At 42.3% G+C, this 25,436-nt stretch overlaps 1 protein-coding gene across 6 annotated transcripts in view; it reads left to right on the forward strand.

Annotated features, from left to right (window-relative positions):
- ttc28 (tetratricopeptide repeat domain 28) overlaps positions 1 to 25,436 on the forward strand; it is a 1,007,267-nt gene that overhangs the window by 891,721 nt on the left and 90,110 nt on the right. Inside the window, exon 24 of one of the 6 annotated variants that reach the window (XR_011356156.1) lies at positions 20,037 to 20,559. The exons of the other annotated variants lie outside the window; for them this stretch is intronic. The gene's annotated coding sequence lies outside the window, so the exon portion shown is untranslated. Of the gene's footprint in view, positions 1 to 20,036; positions 20,560 to 25,436 lie in introns of those variants that run through there. 6 annotated transcript variants of the gene reach the window in all.

A 25,436-nucleotide genomic window follows, 5' to 3' on the forward strand; every position in this document is an offset into this window, starting at 1 on the left:
CAATCGATATCTGTGTAGCTCAAAATGATAACCTGAGAAACAATTGCACACCACGCTGTAGGGAAAAGCCTAAAGTTATCATTATGACCTCTTACTTAGTGATTTTGGACCCAGGAATATCTGCTGGCAACTGAACCTTTATCTTGAGTATGAAAGATGCACAGTAAAATTCCAATAATCCCCAGTAGTTCAGCATCTTTTTTGAATATACCACTCCCCATTTCTCATTTTCTCTCCAACACAACACAAAGTGGGTGAAGTTGGGACCTTGTCCCATAGGTGGCATAATTTTATTCAGCAGACATTATGTGAAAGGTCTCTCGTAAGCAACTAACTGCTGAAATTTGTCATGGTCCAATGTTCCCTACAGGATTCCTTCAAAATCAAAATGATTGCATGTTTTAAATTGAATTTGTGATAGAACTAAAACTGTCAAAGTTGCTTGAATTATATGCAAGATAAGAAGTCATACAAAAAAATAATATATATATATATATATATCAATGTTCCACGGTATCAGTAAGTACTCAAGTGTTTATGGTGATCACATCAACTATTCTACATCATCTTTGTATTTCTAGATTAACTTGTGAACAGTCTGATTGGAATTAGAGTTCTTGTGGGAGTACATCCATTCACTTGGTGGATGAGTTCCAAACTCTCTTTTGCTAATCATGTTAAGGGCATTCAGGCTAATAATGGTAGACTATATAGCTTTGACAGGTCTATAAATACGTATACATCTGTGTATCTAAGTGAAAGGCTTGTCCTGCAGCAGTGTAAGTTGTTTGCAAATCAGTGGCCGCACACTCTATAATCACAACCTTTTGTCTTCTGGTTTCCTCTGTAACTGAAGGGGGATCTGGTGGCTTTTGGTGGCAACTTTTCATTGCTGGTTGAGGTGTTTTGTGGAGCAAATGAACTAAGATGTTGGGCTGCATCTATTCATGGACGATCTTGGTGTTCTCCAACTTTCTTCCTGACACTGGTAGAAGTTCAATCGAAGTTGCAGTGGTCTTTTTGAGCATTCCTGGCTGGGATGTCACCAAAGTGCGGCAGAAGACAGGTTCTCGATATAAAACTCCCTTTATTGGCAAAAGTGACTTCTCTGCCAATGAAAGTCTGAGGAAAGCATTTCTAAGCACTTTGTGTAAAATAAATCAATAACTACAATGAGGAAATGTGGCATTGCCTTGAAACTGGTTTTTTTTTTGTTCTTCTTTCAATTGACGATATTCTTTTCAATACTCACCGCAGTCCCCTGTACAGAGTGAAACCAAGTGGATTGGTGTGCCTTTCCATTCAGCCCGCAAGTTTTTTTGCCACTTTAATTCCCTGTCTCCTTCCTCATGTGAGCTCCTTTACCATGGGTCTTTATTTCTTTACGAAAGCTATTTACAGTCTTCAGTTCAACAATTCCTCATTGTGATAGTACAGATCTATCACCAATGTACATAGTGTATATAGTTACTGTATCTAGACTGTGCTTACAGCGATTGGCTGAGAGCTAAGCCACACCTATTGTTTGGGCCTTAAAGGGTTGTGTCCCTAGCCAGGTCGGATCATTCCGGACTGGTCGGCCACCTGTGAAGAGCTCCGGTCTTTTGCTAATAAAATTGTAGAGCTCGTCGAAAGAACCAAAGACTTGTTGATCCAAACCAAGGCTTTTATTAGCAAAAGACCGGAGCTCTTCACAGGTGGCCGACCAGTCCGGAATGATCCGACCTGGCTAGGGACACAACCCTTTAAGGCCCAAACAATAGGTGTGGCTTAGCTCTCAGCCAATCGCTGTAAGCACAGTCTAGATACAGTAACTATATACACTATGTACATTGGTGATAGATCTGTACTATCACACTCATCTTAACCAGTGTGCCCATTTAGGACAAATGTTGCAGGTAATGATTCCACTGATGTCATTTACAATTTGACCATCCTGTTTTATTTCTCCACTTGATCTGCAGCTTTCCACATTTGCCTTGCCATTATTCCATTCATTATTTGGTATCTTCTACAATTTAGTCACTCACAGACCTTGTTTCCAATCCCTTTCTTTCTCAGTCTGTGTATGTATTTAAAACTGGTTGCTTCTGTAACATTTTCCAGCTCTGTTGACTTGAACCATTAATTCTGCTTCTCTTTCTACTGATGCATCATGACCTAGTGATCTTTCCTATCACTTTTTGGCTTTTATTAAAACCAATTTAGTACACACTTTGCTTCTTTCATACAAACATGGCAGGCGTCGCAGAGGTGAATAACTAGTAATTGAGGGAGGACTCTAGGGGAACACCAGAGAGGTGATTATGCCTCAGTTTAACTGCTGACACATCAGGCAGAGCAGATTTCTCTGGACTGTGCCAAGTCTACCCTTTATTTTAACAGGAAAGCAATGTCAAATCTGCTTATATGGAGATTCTATTATAAGTTAGGGCATAAGGAAGGCAATTTTCAGTTGGACTGCTGTGCCTTCTTCTTGGGCAGTCTCTTGGGATTGAGAAGGAATTGCTTCTACTTTCTGTGGTGGCTAATGAGGCACAGTGGTCTCCTCCATTGATGGGGTGAGAGGTGACTAACAGGGTTGGAAAATGGGTAGTTTGTGAATTGGTTTCCTTGAGCTTGCGATATGTCTTTAAGGGTCTTGATACAATCCTGTCTCCATTTCAAGTGGTCATGAGCCAGGGCTTCCCAAGAGTAGGTGGAGTTTCAATGGTTTTTCTAAATGGCTTTGAAGACATCCTTGAATATTTTCCTCTGTATGCCTGGTAATTTCTTCCTGCAACAGAGTTTGGAATAAATCGTCTGATTTGGGATTCTGGCATCACACATATAAATAATGTGACTTGCCCAGTTGAGCTAGCTGAGTATACCTTGGGCATGAGATATGGAGATGTTGGGTTTGGTGATACCTTTCCATTGCCTTGAGATGCCGGCTATAGGCAGTTCTGATGTTAACATACAGGAGGGCAGAGATCACTGCTGACCAATGGGGTAAGATGGCTTTGCACCAGGATTGAAGTCCTGATCTTCAAACACCCTTTTCCTCAAGCAACCAAAGGCAGCACTGGCACATTGAAGTGGTAATCATTGATATCTGCCTTTGTTGAGTATGGGAACTGGTCCATATTTTCAGGGCCTCATCTATGGGAGGCAGTGTTGCGCAAGCAGAGACTATCTGTCTTGTTGTTAGAGTCATAGTGTTGTCGGCCACACAAACAGGTCATTTCATCCACCAAGTTAGTGTCAAGCACACACAGATTATTTCACTATAGTGTCAAGCACTGTTCAACAGGTTATATTAGTGAATGTAATAAAAAGCACATTGCTACATCCTTTAACATTGTTAATGATGTTTTGATGATGCTGGAACAATGGGTTTAGGTCCTTCCACAGTTCTTGCTTCCTTTGGGAGCACATTGTGAATGAGCTGAAGGGGAATACAGCTGCCCTGAAACAGATGCTTCTCCAGAGAATCATGTAAAATGAGGAAGGCCAATCATTTGGCCTTCGATAGACTGGTAGCAATCTCTTCTGCATTTAAATGTGTGCAATTCTAATTGCAAACAGAGCTCCAATTCTACTAAATGTGCACAGAGACCGACCGCACAAATAACAAAGCACATCAGTCTTGCCACTGATAGAATGATTCACAACTGAAACCGGGCGTTGAGCAGTTTGGACAAAGCAGAAAGAGACGGACGGGTTATTCAGTACAAGCATTTGGCTATTTAAAGTATACATCATGGTGGAATTAACATTTGCTTCAGGTTTGTTTGAATTGAATATTATGTGGTACAGACGCATTGAGTTTAGGTGTGTGGAAATGACTGCATTGGGGTAGGGGGAAGAGAAGTTACCTGGAAGTATTGTAGTTAAATCTATTGAGGTAAAACAATCCTCATGTGCTCATCGACAAGTGCGGCTGATGTGATGCAGGATGATCAGCGGAGATTTGCTGGGTTGTGATTTATCTGCACAAAATCTTTGCTCTTTGATCAGTGTGAATGAATGATGTATGCCTAATATTGGCATATCATTGCCCAAGTTTTTATTTTATTTCAGCAGGGATAAAGGTGGAAATTTAAAGTTTCCTACGTGGCAGTTCAGTTAAACAACCAACTTCATTATTTTTCAAATGAAATATAATTGACTTGAAACTCTGTTCTCGCTCTACAGAAGCTGCCTGACTTGCTACTTTTTTTCAAAATTTGTCGTATATTTTTATAATTTTTTTCAGTAAATGATCTTCTTCCATGGATGCTGCCTGTCCCATTGAGCTTCTCCAGGAATTTGTTTCTCCAATTTTCTAGCATTTGCAGTCTCTCCTGTTTATCTTCATGTTATTCTACACAAAGCATTTATTAAACTGTAAATAACCGTATGTTCCTGTTGTTAATTTTTTCAACTTTAATGATTCTGGATTGGAAACTATAATTGTAACTTTGTTTGGAGCCAGATTTTGGACAAGGCCTGCCCTATCAAATTTTTAGATTAGACCTATAGCATGGTAATAGTCCCTTTTGGCCAACGATCCTGTGTCGGCTGGAAGAATGTACAAGCTCCTTAGTGCCGGATTCGAACCTGCATCACTGGTGCTGTAATAGCGTTGAGCTAATCACTTTGATGCCCTTTCTGCCTGTCAGGTATTCTTTCTGCCATTTTCATTTCTCAAACTTTTATATCAAGGTATATGCCAGATAGGACACATCAGAACTCTAATGTAGGCTTTGAAGCATCTCCAAATATTTTGTATTCCAAGCTCTGAGATAAGGTCTAAATTTCATACCCATGTTTTGGTGGTTTATGAATGTAGGGATCTTAACTTTTCACTTCTCAATAGATCCAGGTCTGACTTGACTTTTCTGTGTCAGTGGGGATCTTGACTTTCCTGAGACTGGACTCAATTTGCCTATTATTTCCCACTGTGATTTTTTTTTTGCTCCCATTCATGCAACTAACCATGCCTTCCGACCTGTGCCTTGTGGATAACATTCCTTCTTTCATGAGTTCTGTTGAATGTTGCTTGCCACCTCTCACCAATCTTAATCACCTCTGCTGATTTTTGCTGGTGGTGAGAGTTAAAAAAAAAGCAAAACAATCCATTGATAACATTCAGTGTTGTGTGACAGGAGTTGAACATAATTCCTTTAATAGTGGATCCTGATGGGCTGCCCTTGACTGATTTAAGTGTGGACATGTTTTAATTGCCTTCAGGTCTTGAGTTGGAATCAGAAATGGAGAAATGTCTCCCTTCAGGACTTGAGTTGGAATCAAAAGTGGAGAAATGTCCTGGTTTAAGTTTTGAAATATGTTATTGGAAAAAGATTCTGTGACTGTTCATTTCTTACACTCACCTGAGATATTGTGAACTTTTGGAACAGATTTGACTAATTAGAAAACCAAGACCTTAAGACTAGAATAAAATCAACCAAAATGTTCTCTTCTTCCAATAATGTGGCTTCCCCTTCACCACCATCAACTCAGTCCTTTCCTGCATCTCCTCCATTTCTTGCTCATCTTCCCGGGCCCCTCTGACCCCAGACACAATATAAACAGGATTCCCCTTGTCCTCACCTTCCACGCAACCAGCCTCTGCATCCAGCACGTTTTCCTCTGTAATTTCTGCCACCTACAATATAATCCCACCACCAGAGACATTGTCCCATCTCTGCCTTCTGTTGGGGCTGTTCTCTCTGTGGATCCCTTGTCCATTCATCCCTTTTCACCAATCACCCCCTTGACACCTTCCCCTACTGCCACAGAAAGTGCCACACTTGCGCACTCACGTCCTCCCTTAACACCATTCAGGGCCCCAAACAATCCTTCAAATGAAGCAACACTTCATGTGCATCCACCGGAGTTACCTACTGTATCTGGTGCTTCAATTCTGGCCCTCTCTTCATCAGAGAGACTGGACGCAGACTGGGACATTGCTTTATTGAGCACCTTCTCTCTGTCCGCATCAGTGACAAGGATCTCCCAATACCCAACTCTTTCAATTCTGTGTCTGTGTCCATGCTGACATGCCTGTCCATGGCCTCCTGTACTGTCATACCAAGACTACCTGCAAACTGGAGGAGCAACAGCTAATTTTCCATCTGGGCACCTCCAATTGGATGGCATTAACGTGGACTTTTCTGGTTACTGATAGCCTACTTCCCGTTCTCTCTCTCTTCCCCATCCCTCTGTCTTCTTTCCTCCAACTTCCCCCTTCCCTATTCATTCCCTTGTTTGCTGGTGCTCCTTCCCTCCTTTATCCACAGGTATTACCTCCTGCCTGTTGGACTGTACTCATCCCACTGCCCCTCTCCCCTACCATTTTATTCATGCTGCAATGAAGGGCTTAAGCCCAAAACGTTGGTTTTGGTTCTCTTTTGTTACATATCTTCATTCTGGTTATCCATGCCAAGGATGATGAAGATTCCCTTGTCAATTTGTGGGGTTTGATATGTCAGAAAGGAACAGCGTGTGTGTGAATGGATTTTAGGTGAGTAGGGTCCAGACCCACCCTCTTGACATCCCCTCCCAGATGCAGTGGCATGGTGAGGTCCAAGATGACTGGGGGAAGTTCTGTTTCAGTGAATGACCTGACCAAGCAATGATGCAAGGGATGCCCTTTTTGTGCTTCATGGCACATGTTTGCTAAATGGTCATTGACCTTGCAAGAGGGTTCATCTGCCCTCTGACAGGTCTTGTTTTTCAACCTGCAACATGTCTAGCCACCCTCCTCACCAGGCAAGCCTGGTAGGGGAGCCAGTCTAGTCAATGACCAGCTGACCATGCGACAGTTAGTACTGGGTTATGTGCAAATATGTGTGTTTTATTTAAGACTGGAACCTCAGATTTAAAAATACCAGAAGTAATGTAAGCTAGCACATTTTTACTTCATCAAAGGTTAATCAATATTTGATAAATGGATAAGAATATCATTTTCCACCACCACCCCAACCCAAACCCTGTTCAAAATCAGTTGGTGGGTCACTGCTGAGACTATGTGCTGCGAAGTCGAAGCAGATTTACTCGAACAATAAATTGAACAATTGTGTACACTCCAGTGGACGTAACCTTTCACTATCACCATGGCCTTTAACTTAATTTTAGTCAATACCTCCTCCCTTTCAAGATATCTCTGTAGTTTGGGCTGCCAGCTCGGAAAAGATCTTGATTTGAAAGGACAGTGAAAGGTAATGTGACATCTAAGTACAGGAAAACCTCCGGTATCTGGCACCTATAGGGATTGGTAGATGCCAGATAAGTGTATTTGAAGGAGCACCAGCAAACAAGGGAAAGGGAAATGGCTCTGTGAATGGATAGGGAAGGGGGAAGCTGGAGGAAAGAAGACAGAGGGATGGGGAACAGATTCACTCTTACATTGCCTAACTAATAACCCTGTATAAAGAATAAACAGTTTAAAAGTCAAAAATACTAGACTATACTTTCACTGAACAAATTTCACTTGCATGAATATATAAACCTTAAAGCATTTTACTTTATTTTCAATCACATTCTTTGAAAACATTTAATCATTGCTGCATCTATAGATTCCTTCCCCTCCATGAGTCACCCAAAGGACAAACAATAACATTGTAGATAATTAATCCCCTGCCACGTTTACATATAAAACCTCGAGATGGGGCAACGCTTACTAAGCAGGAGCCACTTTCAGGTGGCCAGAATACCCCAATGTAAAGCCGCCTAAAATACCCGAATGCTGCTATTGGGAGGCCACCTGAAAGTGGAGAACCCTGACCTGAGGAGTACTTACCCAACCCTCCTCGGGTAGGTGTATTCTCCACTTCCAAGCACTCCCTCTAGGCACCTGAAAGCGGGCGGGACTACAGCCACATTCAACAGGAGCCGGTGTTTGCTTCGTGGTGCCTGTTCCCGCTGTGGACCTTTCAGGTGCCAGATCAGCGCCGCCACCTGAATGTCGCTTCGCACACACCTGCAACTGACTCCGGAGCCATATTCTCCCAGCTATTCTACCTGAAGGTGGCTAGGGCTAAGGAGAAACTTTAAGAGAGTCTCCCCAATGGCGAGCGGCATCAACCAACTCATCATCCTGGACGACACCATTTTATTCAAACAGAACTTTATTCAAACTTTGTTTAAACAGCTGCCACAAGCAAAGCACAACCCAAGCTCTCCACTGGCTGAATATTTGCTCCCATCTTCCCCAAAGGTTTATGTGTTACCTCAAAGAACATTTAATTTTACAATTTTAAGCTTGCCTATTTTTACCTATTATTTTATTCTTAATTATTTTAATTTTCTTTAATTTTTTTTGTTGGTTACTTGAGGCTACTGGTTACTTGAATTCCAGATACCAGGGGTTTTATTGTACAGTATATCGTTATCTCAGGTGAAAAATGCAGAACAAACAAGGCCCTTTAGATGAGTCCTATTATTAAACCTGTTTGGATTTGTTAAAACTGTTTATAATGTTAAATCAGTTGAATGAGTGATGAAGGGCATTAACTTAAATTTGCTTTTTGCTCATAGCCATGAGTAAATGTGTTGTGCAATGACTATAAAATTGTTTCAGAGAAATAAAATGCATTGCTACGTGAAGGAGTTCAAATTTTAATCTTTTCATATTTAGTTGTACTTGTATTTATTTCATTTGTAGCAAAGCTGGTCATAATATTCCAGTCGGTTCAGCATATTTTAATATATCAAGTGGACATCGCAATTGAGTGAGTTGATATAATGAAAGATAAGATAAAAATTATGGTTCTCGACAGGATTCATTGCAGATCTGCTGCTATAGTAAACCTATACTGCAAACTTATTGAATACCAAGGTGATTAGGAAATAAATTTTAAAGAATAATGATGTATGACTTGTATCCCACAAGTGGGCTGACCTGATATTTATCAAACTGCTGTAAACAAGTTGTCAAATGGATATAAATCTTTGTTCCACTAGCCAGCATAATAAGTAGAGTTGAAATTATTTTTTAGAAAGAAAAGAAGATTGGATTAAAATTAATTATAATGCAGCATTATTACCTTGTGCTATTATTTCAATATAAATTCAGGCAGCGAGGATAAGAATTGCGGTTACATTTTGAGCCATTAAACTGACAGCTCTTTCGGATGAGAGAAAGGAGAAGTAGGTCATACAAAGGCAGAAATAAATGGGTTAATCAGGATATATGAGGGATTATTAAGGTGGACATTAAATACGGGCCTTGCATTGATGTCTACATGCTTTGAGTGGAAAAAAATAAATGTAATTTGTGGCTCCCTATTGTAATGGATTTGTAAGAGTATCAATTCTAGTTTACTTACAGTCTTGGTCCAAGTGAAAAAATGTTTGTGTCTTTGTAAACTCAAACCTCCTGACATTAAACCTGACTATGCTGGGGTTTATCTTTTTAAAGCTTCATTCAACCACAGATCTTTATACTTCTCAGTAGAATGAATATTTTAAGAAAAGCCATTAAAATCGAGGCATGCACTTGCGTAGTTCAAAAAATGTTTCAACCATGAAGAATTTGGAAGCACTGGGATACAGCACTTGCCAGAAAAATGGGTGAAAATATTTTGATAAAAGCAGCCATGTCCACATTTTTTGGAAGCCTGCATCAGTTTATTAAATGTTTGAAGCAATTTGCTTTCACAAATAATTACTTTTTTAAAAAAGCTTAAATACAGCATAAAGGGTTTTTGAGCCTTGCATATTGGTTTCAAAGTACCATGAATTTTGGATCCAGTGATACCTCTTGATCTTTTATTACACTTCATGCTATGGGCGCTTCTGATTGAAATGTTCTGGTCAGCCTTAAATTTGAACGCAGATAACAACCTCTGATGTCTTGTGCAATTTTGAACCTACAAGGACTTTGGATGATCACAGGCCAGCATAAATCCCCATTACCAAATGAGAATGTTATGTTGTTAACAATGAACTGTTCTTAATAAATGGGATTCAGTGCCAATTTGGATTCTTGTTGATTCTTAGTTAATCCTCCTAAGAAAACAATGAAAATTACAAATGTGGTGTAGATTTCCTTTGAGTGCTCTGGTTTCCTTGCAAAGATGTCTCAGTTGGGAGGTTGTGGTGATTGTAAGTTACCCCTATTGTTTAGGTAGGTCAGGGAGAGGGTTGAAGGGTACATTGAAGAGAATAGGAAAGATATGTGAGAAAATGGAATTGATGAGATTGCTTTGAGCACCAACATGGACTTGATGGGTTGAATAGTCTCCTTGTATGTCATAAGGAAATAATACACTCTGAACAGTCTTTTAAATGCTCATAGTACAACTTCATTCCTTATAAATGTCCAATCTACAGCCAGATTTTGGCTGCCAGTTTGTGGAGCTTGCATCATTTGAGATGACTGTAACAAGGTTACACTGTCAGTGGTCTGGATTTTACAATAATAATGACAGTGAAACCAGTGAGGTCATCACCATTAGTCTGAACCTGATTGCAACTGACCATAAAATCCCATTGTTTCTGTCAACAATCCAGGAGATCTTTGCAGTCCAAGGCGTTTTGAACCTTCCCCATAACAATCAATCCGCAATCACTTGAACAATCCGTGCTTCATGCTTTTTATTAAGCACTCCCACCATAAATTATCTAAAAAAATCTAACCTTCCATTACATGTGGTCTAAGTGAGACTTTAATGGCATACTCAGTCATAATTACTGCAAACTACCTTGCCCGAAAAATACAGTATTACATATGTGTAATGTATTCTGCTTACATGAATAATTAAATATAAAAGTTTGTAAAAAGAACTAGTTACACGTTTATTAGTGTTATTTTAGCTTCTGTTTTGGTTATTTGTGTGTGTTTAGACTTTTTTTATTATTCTCCATAACTACAATTAAAAATAGGTCTTGGACTTGACTCCTGGGCTCCTCTTGGTCTCTCTCTCCACAGCAACAAGTATTGGATTGGGGGAAACATGATCCTTGAAAATTGTTAGATTCAAAGGAATAACATTTCCCTAGGTCAGGAGAAATACTGTCACTTTGCTGCGAGAGCAAATAGCATTGTATTGATCAGTCCTTCGAAATAAGGGAAAGTGGAAACAGCAACAATCAAATATTTAATTTTCCATAAGAATCTTTATTTGATGATATTGTGCTTTATGGATGATACCTCTTGAAAATCAAGTTTATCATTCAAATATTCTGGAAACAATAGTGAATTTAGCATTTTTTTAATGTTTGCAATGTTACCTTTGGGATGCCTCAAAGTGGAGATATTTATGACACCTTGCATCTGGACGCGCAGAGCAATGTTTATAGTTAGTTTCTCTTAGCAGAGTATTTAATTTGCACTTTTTAATGTGCTCACAGCACAATTTTAAAACAGCTTGGCCATACAACAGGCTTTGTGACATGAGTGGGCATTCCAACAGGAGGTTGCCCACAGGTTTTATATTGATATTCTATTTCACAAGCACGGAAGGATCTACGTAAATTAACAAAATCATTAATCTTTTCCCTCGGGGTAGATGTTAGAGGTGGTGCTGATTGGGAGATGCTCATTCAGTTTACATGCGAGCGAGAAGAGCCTTGAGATATAAATAGTACCTCCCAGAATGTGACCTTGATTCCTCGAATGCTTCTTCTCAGAAGTCAATGATCAGATTTGAGGTCTGGTGCAGATGGGTAAGGAGATGAACTAGAAGTGGGAGGCAAACAGATGGTGCAGAATGCTTCCCTGCTGGTGTTGGTGTTAGCCAGTATCTTTCATACAACGGGCAGCATTCTCCCAGTATGAAGCTTTCCAAAGAATAATACTTCTCTCTCCAACCCCAACTTCTTACACATTGTTCAAAAGAATGGAAAATAACTATTATTATGCCAATCAAAATGAAAGCACAATTCTTAAAAGTTCAAGAAGATGTATAAATTTGATCTGGCTGGGATCCCTTTGTTGCTATTACATAGAAAATCCATATTTTAAGGAATAGAAAATAAATTTAAGATTTTGGAAATAAAAAAGAATAGTAAGTAATAAATATTGAGTGTCTTGGTTCTAAAAATAGTCTTGTGGCCTTTTTAGTTGCCCCAGTGGAAGTTCCTCATTATTTCGAATGATCTTTAGAATTTGTGTCTCCAGAGCCGAATCGTGCTAAAATATAATCTTCTCTAAAATCTGATTCACTGGGAAAGCTTTAAAGGGACTGAAAAGAGTTGGATATCTCAGTAAAGTGTTCAGTCAAACTTGCACGAAGTTCCCAAGGCACTGTTTGTCTACTGATGAGTCCTGAGACATTTAAAGTGACAAAGGCTTGCATTGAAAAAGTACCCATCAATTAAGTAGCCCGAGATGCTCCACGGAAACTTGTGAAAGGAAAATTTTCATTGAATCAAATGTGCAAATGTATGTTGTTGATTTGAATATGGAGTGACCAAAGAGGATCATTTAGAGGAGAGGTAGGGAGGTTGAGTGGAACGATTTTGGAACTTGGAGCCCATGGAACCAAAAGACCTGGCTGCTAGTGACAGAGCGATACAGTACAAGTGGTTTTGTTTGGACTACGACTTCAACCTCATGCAATCAGCAACATTTCATTATTTATAAGTCAGTAATTAATACAAAAATGACTTTTTTGGTTAATCTGTTGAAATGATGCCAAGGGGTGGGCTTGTTATACCTTGGTGTGGAATGGGGTGGGGTGGTGCAGTTGAAAAGAAAGTTGATTGTGGCATCGAGAATGAGGAAGGCAGGATGATAAAATGCAAGCAACAGTTGATGAAGTTGAGGTATTTGCTTATGTAATGTTGGCGAGTTGAGGTCTAAATTCTATATAAATATTGCATCACCCTCATAATCACAGGAGGCATAAAAGCCTGATTTGACATGGTGATGTATAACCAGCCTACCCCACACCAGGAGCTTCGAAGCCATCCATCTCCAGTGACTTCTGCAATTATACTATTCACTGTGGGTATGCTCTATTAAAATGCATCTACAGACTTTGTAGGATGTGTAAAGTTTTAGCCTCAGGCATTGTAATTATACGGTTCACACTAATAAATTATGCAATACATAAAATAATTGGGTACCGCTAGCATTTAGGGGAATGTATTTTTCATTTGGAATTTGCTAGATGCACTTACCTTTTCTTTGCCTCTAAGTATAGCTGGTTGTATGGGATTGTTAGATTTGTGCATAGCCTGTGGACTAGGGTTGTAATTGCACCATATTTGACTTCTGCTGGCTTTCCCTGCTGAGACCATCATATTACTTGTTCTAACAAGAATGTTTTAGGGGAAGCTAATGGACAAATGTATCTGGTTGGTTCAACCTTGCTTCTGAAGTGTGAAACTGCCCAGAAAATTCTATCTCATTCATACCTCAAGAATAAAAACTTGAGAGATTGAAGTTGCATGACTCTCCTTCGAAGGTCAGCAGGCAGTTTTCTCGCTTTCATGTCAGTCGGTCAGAGTTCAGATCACATCTTGGAGGCTCGAACACAACTTCTAGACTGGCTGCACACAACAGTGCTGGAGAAACTTGGCAGATACTGCAGCATCCATCAGAAGGAAGGGGGTAACCTACGCTTTGGGCCTGGTTTCTCCAGCACTTCTGCGTATTGCACTCTGCCCCAGCATCTGCAGTCTGCCTCGTTTAACTGCTCGACTGGCACCTGGCACTTCTGTTGAATTAACAAGGCCCACTCTGTACTCTCAGATGGGCATTAAATGAGCTGTTTTGGTGGCATTTTCCTGGTTTATTGTGTGACATTATTAAAAACACATGTTTTGGTTGTTACCACATTGCTGTGTGAGGGGCCAGGCACAAATAGGCTGCTGCAGGTCGTCCTCATGTCAGATTAATTTTAACAAGTGTTTGCCAAAGTCTTCAAAGGCATCTAGAGCAAGTACAGCTTCGTGTGCTCCAAGCATATCAGCTATGCACGCTAAGGTGCATCCACTCACAGTGTGAGTGGATGGAGAAAAGACATGCTCTAGAAGATAAATAAGCTGAAATGAAGAATCAGCAACTAAGGCAAGAAGCTGAAATCAAGAAACAACAATTCCAGGAAGAAGAACAAAAAAGTTTATTGAAGAGAGAAAAGAAAGAACTAGACCTTGAGGAACAATATACTATGAAGATGGCCAAAGTAAAAGCATTAGCTCAGCTCAGGCTTCTGCAAGATCTATCACCCAAAGGGCAGCACCTAGCATTCCAGCATATCAATAGGTACCGCAGTCACAAGAATCGAGTATACTCCAGCAAGGAGCCACGGGTGGAAATGATAGTGGGCAAATGCCCATGACCAACCCTGTGGAAAGGGCTAGCGACATTCAATCCCTTCCAAGTGCACAATTTATGAATCTTCCCGAAAGGAGAGCATTTCAAAAAGGTTCAACCATGTGAGTTGATCAGACTCAACAGTTGATGCCTATTTGTGTTGCTGAGGAACCAGAAACAAGTTAAGGATCTCCACCAATGCCGTCACTTAAATACCAAGGATCCCCATCAATGCCATCAGTTACTATGTTCTACATAGTTCTACATAGGTTCTATTCCTATGGCACCAGTTCAAGTTCCTTATGCTCCATTCACAAGACAACCAGTCACAAGCCATGGTGGACAAGACACTATATTATCACTCATAGCAAAACAAAATGAAATTTCTGCTATGTTAGCACAGCAACAAGGTTCATATGTGTGGTGCGCTGTTAGACAGAACCAGACACACACAAGGTAAGGACTGTACAACAGACTTTAATCAACAAAGACTTCCACAGAGCCAGGCTGGCTGTTGCTCCAGTAATTCTGAGTGAGACTTCGGAGGACGGCGCAGGCTTATATCCCAGAGGGTGATTGACACACGACTGGGTGGGGCTTGATCCGTTCAGGTCAACTGATTGACAGCCGACCAGGTGTTGTCCTGTCCCCCTTACACTCTTGCAGGCACAGAGGTTTCCCCCTGCAGTAGGCCAGTGATGTACCACCACAATATGGTTTACCAAAGAAAGAAATTCTAGTTTTTAATGGCGATCCATTACAATATCTGACGTTCATGAAAACCTTTGAACATTGAAAGTAATACTAAAGATGTTAAAGATCGTCTGTATTACCTGGAACAGTATATTGGAGGACAGGTGAAGGAATTAGTCAAAAGTTGCCAATATATGGATCCAGAACAAGGTTTTAAAAGGGCAAAATAATTATTGCATCATCATTATGGCCATGAACAAGGGCCCATATAGACAAGAATCTTTCTTGGTCAGCAATAAAATCAGAGGACACGAAGGCTTTACAAGCATATGCACTCTTTCTGAGAGGATGTTGTAACACAATGGGAATTAGTGTACATCTGCAAGAGCTGAATTTGCTTGCTAATTTGTCAATTATTGTCACCTTATAAGCTGAGGGAATTATGGAGAAACAAAGCTGCAGAGCTTAAGATGCTTTCCGGAAGGGACACCACTTTTGAGGATGCTGTACAACTCTTGGAATGGCATGTGTATGTTAACACTGTACCAACATTTGGAAATATTAAGGATACTTCAATAGTTCCTGAAGATGTAAAGAAGTCTAAATCATTGTCTCCACAGAAACCAAAGGGAAGTACCTTTGTTACTGCTGTGTCAGATACAAGCACAAGAAAGAACAAGGAAACAAAGGAAAAAGATCAGACTGTTCAGAAAAGCTGTTTGCATTGCATTGCATGCTTTAGAAAAATGTTAACAATTGGAGAAAAAGTCATATGACGAGAAATTAACCTTTTTAAAAAAGAATGAAATATGTTTTGGTTGCTTGTGTAAAGGACTCATCAGCAAAATTTGTAATAAGTGATTCAGTTGTGATATATGCAGTTTAAAAGATCTCCAATTACTGCATACTCAACAAAGTAAAGTTGAGAAAGAAGTCAAACAATCTGAATCCAAGACTAAAGACACAGTCAAAGAGAATGCTTCAGCTTCGGTTCAGACAAACAGTCTCACTTGGGCCAGTGACAGAGATCTCTCAAGAGCTCCAGTGCAGGTTAAGCTAAAGAAGGAAACTTCATACTGAAGACTTGCACATTTCTTGATCCAGGAAGTACCGTATCATTTTGATCTGTTGAATTAATGAATAAATTTAATGTTCATGACTAAAAAATCACAAATCTTGTTGAAGACATTGAATGATGAAAGGAACATTGAAACTAATATAGTTTCAGGTTTACAGATTGCTGGATTGAATAGCAATGAATTTTGCTCTCTTCCAGGTGTATGTACTCAGAAGACTATGCCTATGAATAAGGAAAATATTCCCTATCAGGATGATATCAAACAGTGGGATCATCTAAAAGACGTTGGCTTACCCAAGATTGATGCTGAAATTGAGATGTTAATTGGATTAGATGTTCCAAAAGCTCTCGAATCTCTAAAAGTAATAAGGAGTCAAAAGACGGACCTTATGCTGTGAAAACATTGCTTGGATGGACAATTAATGGACCATTAGGAGGAAAAATTAATAATGATCAGGAGTTGTCGAATGTAAATGTCAACAGAATTCAGTTGTCAAACTTAATGATCTACAGCACACATGTCAAACTCTGGCCCGCAAGATCATTTCAAAAATGTATTAGAGGTGGCCCACCCTGCAGCGAGAGCCGATGCTGTTTTTTGGTAATGTCACCCCCACCATCCTCCCCCTTCATTGCACATCCTTCCCCATTGTAACATGAGAAATTGTAACACGAGAAGTCTGTCGATGTCATCAGCCGGCAAGCCAGTTGGAAGGATCCCCGCACAACCAGTCACTTCTCCCACCTGTCGAGCGGTGTGGCGGATGGGCGAGCGCCTGTGATTTCCAGTCGGCGCGACGGGCATGGCAGGCTGCGCACGGCCCCCGGGCAGCGTGAGCCCCGCGCGACTGGCACCGGACGGCCCTTCCACAGCGCGAGTGCACTTCTCCCGGTCGCCACGGCCTTCAGCGCTTGCACCCGTGCAGACCCCAGGGACGGCTGGTTTGGCCCTGCACGTGAAGAGAGAGATGGTGGCTGTCCGCAAAGGCTGATCGGCAGCACGCTGGGCCTGAGTGGGTGGGTAAGCAGGGGTGGGCAGAGGGTGTAGGTGAGGAGTAATGGGCAGGGGAAGTTATGGTGGTGCGAGGGGCAGTTAGAGGGAGGGATGAGTAGAAGGAGGGGTGGATAGGGAAGAGGTAAAAGGGGAGGGGCAGGGCGAGTAAGGGAGGGGTGATTAGAGGGTGAGAGACGGGTAGAGGGAGGAACAGGTTGAGGGGAGAGGCAGTAGAGGGGCGTGTATAGGATGGGGTGGGTAGAGGCAGAGCGAGTGGAGTGAGGGGTGAGTAGAGGTTGGGTAAAGGACTGGTCAGGTAGAGGGATGGTGGGTCAAGGGTGAATAGAGGCCTAGAGCCTGAGGAGTGAGTAGGAAATGCTGAGTCCTGATGCAGGCCAAAATAGACACAGCCTGTGAATGCTGACTACATCTCCACAGGGACCAAATATGTTTCCCTCAGGTCAAGCAAAGGGTAAACTTGAGCTACCTACTCCTGACCTGTAACATTATCCTCCTAAAATTATATCCTAAAGTTTAACATTACATATGTTGAAAGAAGAGAAAACATGCAGATGTTGTTGAAAATTTTCAATAAATATTTAGTTCGGCCCTCGACTTAGTCCAATTTTTTTAATTTTGGCCCTCCGTGAATTTGAGTTTGACACCCCTGATCTACAGGAACAACAGTTTAAAATTGATTTCCCTGAATGTCTTAAAGATATTCAAGAACTTTCAAAGGAGGATAAACAGTTTCTGGAGTTAGTTTCAAATTCTGTTAAACATGTTGATGGTCATTACTGTATAGCGTTACCTTTGAAAAAAAGAGAAATTTGGATGCCAAATAATAAAATAATTGCATAACAGTGTATGCTGAATGTGAAGAGAAAATTCAAGAGAAATTCTTCCTTTCATTTGGACTATATCAATGTTATGGTGGACATGATAACCAAGGGTTATGTAGAAAAGGTATCAGAAGATATTTGGGAATGTAAAGATGGTTGAAAATGGTATTTAGCTACGTGTAGTATTTGATTGTGGAGCATCATTTCAAGGAGTTTCATTGAATTCTCAACTTTTACAAGGTCCAGACTTAACCAGTACACCTTAAAAGGCATTCTGATAAGATTTTGTAAAGAGTCTATTGTAACTGCTGCGGATATTGAAGCGATGTTTCATCAAGTGAAAGTACCATCGGAAGATTGTGATTTTCTATGATTGTTATAGTGGTCTAATGGCAATTACAGAAAAGATATGATTGAATACAGAATGACAGTTCATTTATTTGGAGCAACTTTAACCAAATTGTGCAAATTTTGCTCTCGAAATGTGCTGAAGATAATGAAGAGTAATTTAATTCTCAATCTATGAGCATCATTAGAAATAATTTCTATGTTGATGATTGTCTTTCTTCAGAGGTTTCAGAAAAAGATGTAATAGATCTTTATCATGAGTTAAAAGGAGGTTTCTTCCTTATGAAATGGATTAGTGATGGATTAGTATCAAGTGATGACACTACTTCAATAGTCGAGATATGTTGGCTGTTATTCCTGAGGAAGAAAGAGCAAAGGAGAGAAAACATATTGACTTGGATTGTGACATTCTACTTGTCGAAAGAATTCTAGGGGTGTAATGGTGTGTTCAATCTGATGTTATCAAAGTCAAAATTGTTTTGAAAGAATGACCTTTGACAAGAGGAGGTATTCTTTCAATCATAAATTCGCTACATGTTCCTTTTGGAATATTGACACCAATAGTATTAATAGCCAAGAAAATTTTGCAAAAGAAAATTTGGATGGGATGAAACTATACTAGATTCCATCGCACAAGATTGGATGAATTCGATTGAGAATCTTAAAATGTTAGAAAGTTTTGAAGTTGACAGATATTTTAAACCTACAGACTTTGGAATTGCCACATTTGCTCAGTTACACCATTTCGCTGACACAAGTGAAGGTGATTTTGGTCCTGTCGGTTATTTAGTACTGTGAAATAACCAAGAGCGAGTACATTGTGGATTTGTAATGGGAAATGCCAGAGTGACTCCATTAAAGCCAGTCACCATGCCTTGAATGGAATTGACTGCCGCTACTATAGTGAGCAAAATGGACACTGTATTAAGAAGAGAATTATAGATGGAGTTAGCAGATTCTTTGTTTTGGACTGATAGTACATCAGTTGTTAAATACTTTAACAACAAAACCATAAGGTTTCATATCTTTGTGACTAACTGAATTAATAAGATCGAGAAGGTTTCGAATGCTAAACCTGGACAACAACAAATGGTGGATTTGCCACAATACAGAGTTTCACCTGATGAACCCAATTCACATATGTGGGAGTTGATTATTTTGGTCCTTTACAAGTAAAGTGAGGAAGAAGTGTTGAAAAATGATACGGAGCTATTTTTACTTGTTTGACCACGAGAGCAATTCATATTGAAGTAGTGTCATCACTTGATACAGACTCTTTTATCAATGTTTTTCGGCATTTTATCGCTAGATGTGATCAAGTCAAGGAATTATGTTCTGATAATGGATCTAACTTTACAGGAGCTCAACAAGAGTTACGAAAAGACATTCAAAATTGGAATCAACATCAAATTCATGATGCATTACTTCAGAAAGAAATTAGTTGAATATTTAACCCAACCACAGGATCACATCATGGACGTGTGTGGGAAAGAATTATTAGATCAATCAAGGAAATTCTTAATTCCATTTTGAATAGTCCTATACTGAATGATGACAATCTTTAGACAGTATTATGTGAGATTGAAGGTATTTGAAATAGTTGTCCAATAACAAAAATTTCAGTTAATTCAAATGACATCGAGGCACGTACACTGAATCATCTCTTACTTCTTAATCTAAAACTTTAATGCCTCTGGGTCAATTTCAGAAAGAAGATATTTATGCAAGACACAGTTGGAGATAAGTGCAGTTTATTGAGGATTTATTTTTGAAAAGATAGATTAAAGAATATCTTTCATTATTACAAAAAAGACTAAAATTGTCTAAAGCTAAATGCAATTTTGTTTGCAGAGACATGGTAATTATCATGGATGATTCTGCACCAAGAAATTCTTGGTTGTTGAGAAAAATCATGGATACGGTCCTGGACAAAAAAGGAATTCTTTCAGCATGTGCGGATTAAACAAAGACTGGCTATTAAATTGACCTATTACTAAAACCTGTCTTTTACAAGAAGTAGAAAGTTTTGATTTCTAATCTTATACTTAGCATATTTACTTTTGTATCTGTAATGGTAATTATATATTAGTCATTAATGTCTATTATAATAATTAGGGGGTGGAATGTAAAAGTTAAAACCTTGTATTTTCGATTCTTAGTTAATTCTGTGCCTATCCCTTTAAGAAAAAAGTATTGTTTGTAGTGTTACCATAGTGACTATGACATCATATGTCATAATCTCTGAGCGGATCAAGAATTTACAGTTCATTCTTTGAAGAATTATGAAGGAGATGTAAGCTCAAGATACTTTGCATTCATCTTAATTTCATCTTAATTCATCTTATATTATCTTATTTCATTTTATGGTTTTTATATCTGTTTAAAGTTGAATATCATTATATCATTATATAGTATACTTTGTTTATTCATCATTATGAAAATCTCAATGTGAAGTTATGCAAAAGGTTTATTTTATCAACAAATTAAAACTACTTAAAGCTTCATCTACAAAGTTTGGTTTATTGAATTAATAAGATAGTAATTGAAAATAATCATTGCTCATATTTCCTTGAAATTGACACATTTTGAAATTTTAAAATATTAGAACTTGGTACTGTCTGTCTCTCACTGGCATGAGATCCTTCCGGAGGTGCTCCACACCACTCAATCTCTGCTATATACTGCTATTAACACTACCCTTCACAAAATAATTTTCTTCTTCCCCAGGAAGTCTGCATCAGGGACAACACCTGGCTGACACCTCCAGGGCTGGTCCTGCTACGAAAACACACGAAGGTCCCTAAAACCAACCCGCTGGTCGAAAGGGTTCAGCTCCTTCACACGAACCCCCAATAATCATATATAGCCTACCCGGATGGGCTTGAAGAAGCTGTGTCCATCTGGGAACTCGTGCACATGAGGGCACTATACATACCAGGCAACACACCCTCATTCCGCAGTCATGCAATACATTACCACAGCACCCTTCCCTGCCCCCCTCCCCCCACTGCCCCAGTCACTCTGGCCGAGCTGTTATGTCCCCAGCAGGTCGACACAGCTCTGGAGGTCTGAGATGAAACAGCAGCCCCGGCTACAACCCTACAACTGGGGCTCAGTAGGGTCAGTATGCAAGATTAAGCCGCCAGACCAGCTTAACCTGTGAAATTTTGTGCCTCATGTCACCCCGCCAGACAATTAACAAAAAAACAAGGAGTATATGTGAGCGGAGCTTATTACTTGACTCTCCCCGCCTTGTGACTGTACCTGTGGCCCATTCCTCTTTTGACCTTGTAAAAATCTTCCATCACCCTGACCTTTCTCCAGAAAGTCCGGGTCACAGCACATGATGAGGTCCTTGTCCATTGTGAATAAAAGCCTGTAGATCAGTGACTCAGTCTCAGCCTCTCAAGTTATCTACTGTGTATCATCCTCTTGCCAAAATTGACAAGTTCACATTTTCCCACATCACTCTCCATTTGCACCTCTGTGCCCCATTTAACCTATCCAAAGTCAAGGTTCAGGTCAAGTACATTCAAGACATCACATACAACCTTGCAATTCTTTTTCCTGTGGATTAGGCAAATATTCTACTTATCGCTACTGCAAAAAACTGTACTCAAGAAAATATACCCATAAAAAAAGAGAAATCTAACAAACTGTACAATACAGAAAAAAATATTCAGTTGAGACGTTGTGAGGAGTGTAAGAAGCACAGCCATTACATTGAGGGTCGTTAACGACTGTTTTATTTGAATCTGGCGCATGCCCTTTTAAGGGCAGCGCTGGTTCAGTCATCACGTGCGTGATGATGTCACCATGCTGCCTGGGGCATGCGCCGTGTGGGAGGTTTAACTGAGGAAGAAACCCCCGATGGCGCCATCTTCCCAGGGCTGCCATCCATGTGGCATTACAAGTGGGGCCAGTTCGCCCTGAGCGAGTGTGCCACCACACAACCCCCCCCCCCCCAGAACTGGCTACGCGCCTGCCGCTTGGGCAGGTGGCCCCTTCGCTTGGGCCTGGCCGTCTGCACCGGCTGTGATAAGATCAGATGGGCCGCCTGCAGGCAGTCCACCGTAAACAGTTCCTCCCTTCTCCCAATGTCCAAGGTGAAGGTTCCACCGGACCGGTGCAAGACCTTGTACGGCCCCTCATATGGGCACTGCAGAGGTGCCCCCTGTGGTCCCCTCTGCATGAAAATGAATTGGGCAGAGTCGAGCTCCTTGGGGAGGTGGACTGGCCGGGTGGCGTGGCGGGATGGAGGTGGAGGAGCCAAGGAGGCTAATCTCCTGCGGGGGTCCACCAGTAAGTTTGTGTCTGTGGTTGCAGTGTTGGGTTCAGGGCCAAAGAACTCACCAGACAGAGAGAGCGGTGTGCTGTATACCATCTCCGCCGACGAGGCTTGCAAGTCCTCCTTGGGTGCCGTCCTAATCCCCAGGAGGACCCAGGGTAGTTCGTCCGCCCAGTCGGGGCCGGCGAGTCTGGACATGAGCGATGCCTTCACCAGCCCATTGAACTGTGGGTGGTATGGCATGGTGTGGTGGAGCTTGACCCCCAGGAGTTTTGACAACTGTGTCCACAGGGTGGACGTGAACTGTACGCCCCTGTCGCTGGTGATGTGTGCTGGGGCTCTGAATCGGGTGATCCACTGGCTGACCAGAGCCCTGGTGCATGTTTCTGCAGAGGCCTCCTTGATTGGGATAACCTCGGGACATCTTGTGCAATGGTCCACCACCGTGAGAAGGTAACACGCATCCCTGGATACCGGCAAGGGTCCGACGACAGTGACGTGGATGTGCTGGAGCCTGCGAGCCGCTGAGTCAAAGCGTTAGATGGGGACCTGCGTGTGTCGGTGGACTTTGGAGTTCTGGCACCTGGTGTAGTTCCTGGCCAGCTCCGCCAATTCTTTCTTTAGTCCATGCCATACGAACCCTTCCACGACCATCCATGCAGTTGTCTTCACCGCCGGGTGGGTGAGGTCGTGGATCATGCTGAAGACTCTTGCTTTCCAGTGCGGCGGGATTACCGGATGTGGCGTACCTGTTGAAATGTCGCAGAGCAGTGTGTCCGGGCTGTTGGGCACTTGGACGTATTTGAGTTCGAGGCTTGTGATGGCGGTTCGGAGGGCTTGTGTCTCCGCATAGTTTCTCTGGACCTGAGCCAGCTGAGCATAGTCCAGGCCGGGGGCGAGAGTGTTGATGGCTGGGCGTGAGAGTGAGTCCGCCACCACATTGTCCTTGCTGGCCCTGTGCCGGATGTCGCTAGTCAACTCCGACACATACAAGAGTTGGTGCTGTTGTCTGGCAGACCACAGGTCTTTGGCCATTGCTTGTGCCTAGGTGAAGGGCTTCTGATCTGTGAAAACTGTGAATGGCCTGCCCTCCAGAAAGTAGTGAAAATGGCAGATGGTCAAGTACAGTGCCAAGAGCTCCCGGTCGAAGATTCTGTATTTGAGCTCCGGTGGGTGCAGCTGTTTGCTGAGAAAGGCCAGCGAGCGCCATTGTCCATTGAGCCACTGTTCCAGGACCACCCTTCCCACCCCCCCCCCCCCACCGCGGTACCTGAGGCATCCACGGAGAGTGCCATGTGCGCATCAGGTCGTGTTGCACTGGCCAGAGCCTCCTTTGTTGCCACAAATGTATTGTCCTCCTCTTCTGGCCAGGCCAGGGTTTTTTCTTTGGTGGCCATGAGCACGAACAATGGGCGCCAAAGGGATAAACCGATGGTAAAAGTTCACTATCCCCACGAACTCCTGCAGGCCTTTTAGGGTTGAGGGTTTGGGGAAGTGTTGGATGGCCGCCACTTTCTCCGGCACTGGGGCAGTCCCATTTGCTGAAATAGTGTGCCCCAAGAACTGGAGGGACTCTCTGTCGAACTGGCATTTGGCCACATTGACCGTGAGGCCGAAATCCGCCAGCCGGGCAAAAAGGGTGCAGAGGTGGGCTTTGTGCTCCTCACAGATGCGACTGGCAATCAGTATATCGTCCAAGTAGATGAACACAAAGTCCAAATCCTTCCCACCACATCCATGAGGCGCTGGAATGTTTGGGCCACATTTTTTAGACCGAAGGGCATGTGGAGGAACTCGAAGAGGCAGAAGAGGGTGAAGATGGCCAACTTACCCATGTTGTTTAGATGCACCGGGATCTGATGGAATCCTCGCATGAGGTCCACTTTGGAGAAAACCCATGCACCGTGCAGGTTGGTGGAGAATTCCTGTATGTGGTCCCCGCAGGGATACCAGCCCCTGGATGATTTCGGGACCATATGAAGCAGTGATGCCCAGGCGCTGTCTGGGCACTAGACGATTCCCAGTTCCTAGAGCCTGGAGAACTCCTCCTTTGCTTGCTGGAGCTTCTCAGACAGCAGCCATCTTGGTCTAGCATGTGTGGTGATGTGATGTGATGGAAGACCCTCTGCTGGGGAAGACCGGCATTGAACTGTGGCTCTAAGATGGGAGGGAATTCGTGGAGGATCTCATCGAACTCTTCCCTGGTGGCGGCTACGGCAGCGATTTCAGGCCTGCAGGCTTCTGTGTCCAGTCGGGTGGAGTGGAAGATTTGGGCGTTGACCAGCCTTTTGCTCTTCATGTTGACCAGGAGACCGTGAACCCTCAGAAAGTTGGCCCCCAACAGCATGGTGTCCACCGAGGTCAGGACGAACCTCCAGTGGAATTTTTCCCTCCCGATCTGGATCTGTGCCCTGCGGGTGCCGTAGGTCCTGAAGGTCCTGATGGTAGAGCCGTTGGCCACCCGTACGGTTGGACCACGAGATCGGGTGCGAGTCTCTAAGGCCAAGTGGCCAGCCATGGCAGCCATGAACGGCGGCTGGCCTGGCCATTTCCCTGAAACCCACAGGGTTGCCGGCACTTACGGGTTTGCGCTCCCCAGCGCTGGTGGTAGAAACACCAGGTCGACTGGCTCTCCTCCGGCTTGGTCTTGGGGGCGGCCTGCAGGTGGCTGGGCCCCGGTCATGTTACCTGGATGAGGGATGCTTCATTATTCTCCCTCTTCGTTCACCAGAGGGCATCTGCGTGGGCTGCTGCTTTTCGCGGGTCTGAGAAATCCTCATCCGTAAGGTGCAGTTGGATATCCTCTGACATCTGTCCAGGAATATCTGGCAAAAGAGAAAACACGTCTTGTGGCATTCCACCAGGTCCAGCATCTCGTCCATCAGCGCCAAGGGACTACGGTCCCCAAGCCCATCCAGGAAGCCCATTGCTGGGGAGTTAACCCGAAAGTTCCAAGCAGCAGA

The sequence above is a fragment of the Narcine bancroftii genome, chromosome 4, assembly GCF_036971445.1.
Source record: "Narcine bancroftii isolate sNarBan1 chromosome 4, sNarBan1.hap1, whole genome shotgun sequence".
NCBI classification, from domain to species: Eukaryota; Metazoa; Chordata; class Chondrichthyes; order Torpediniformes; family Narcinidae; genus Narcine; species Narcine bancroftii.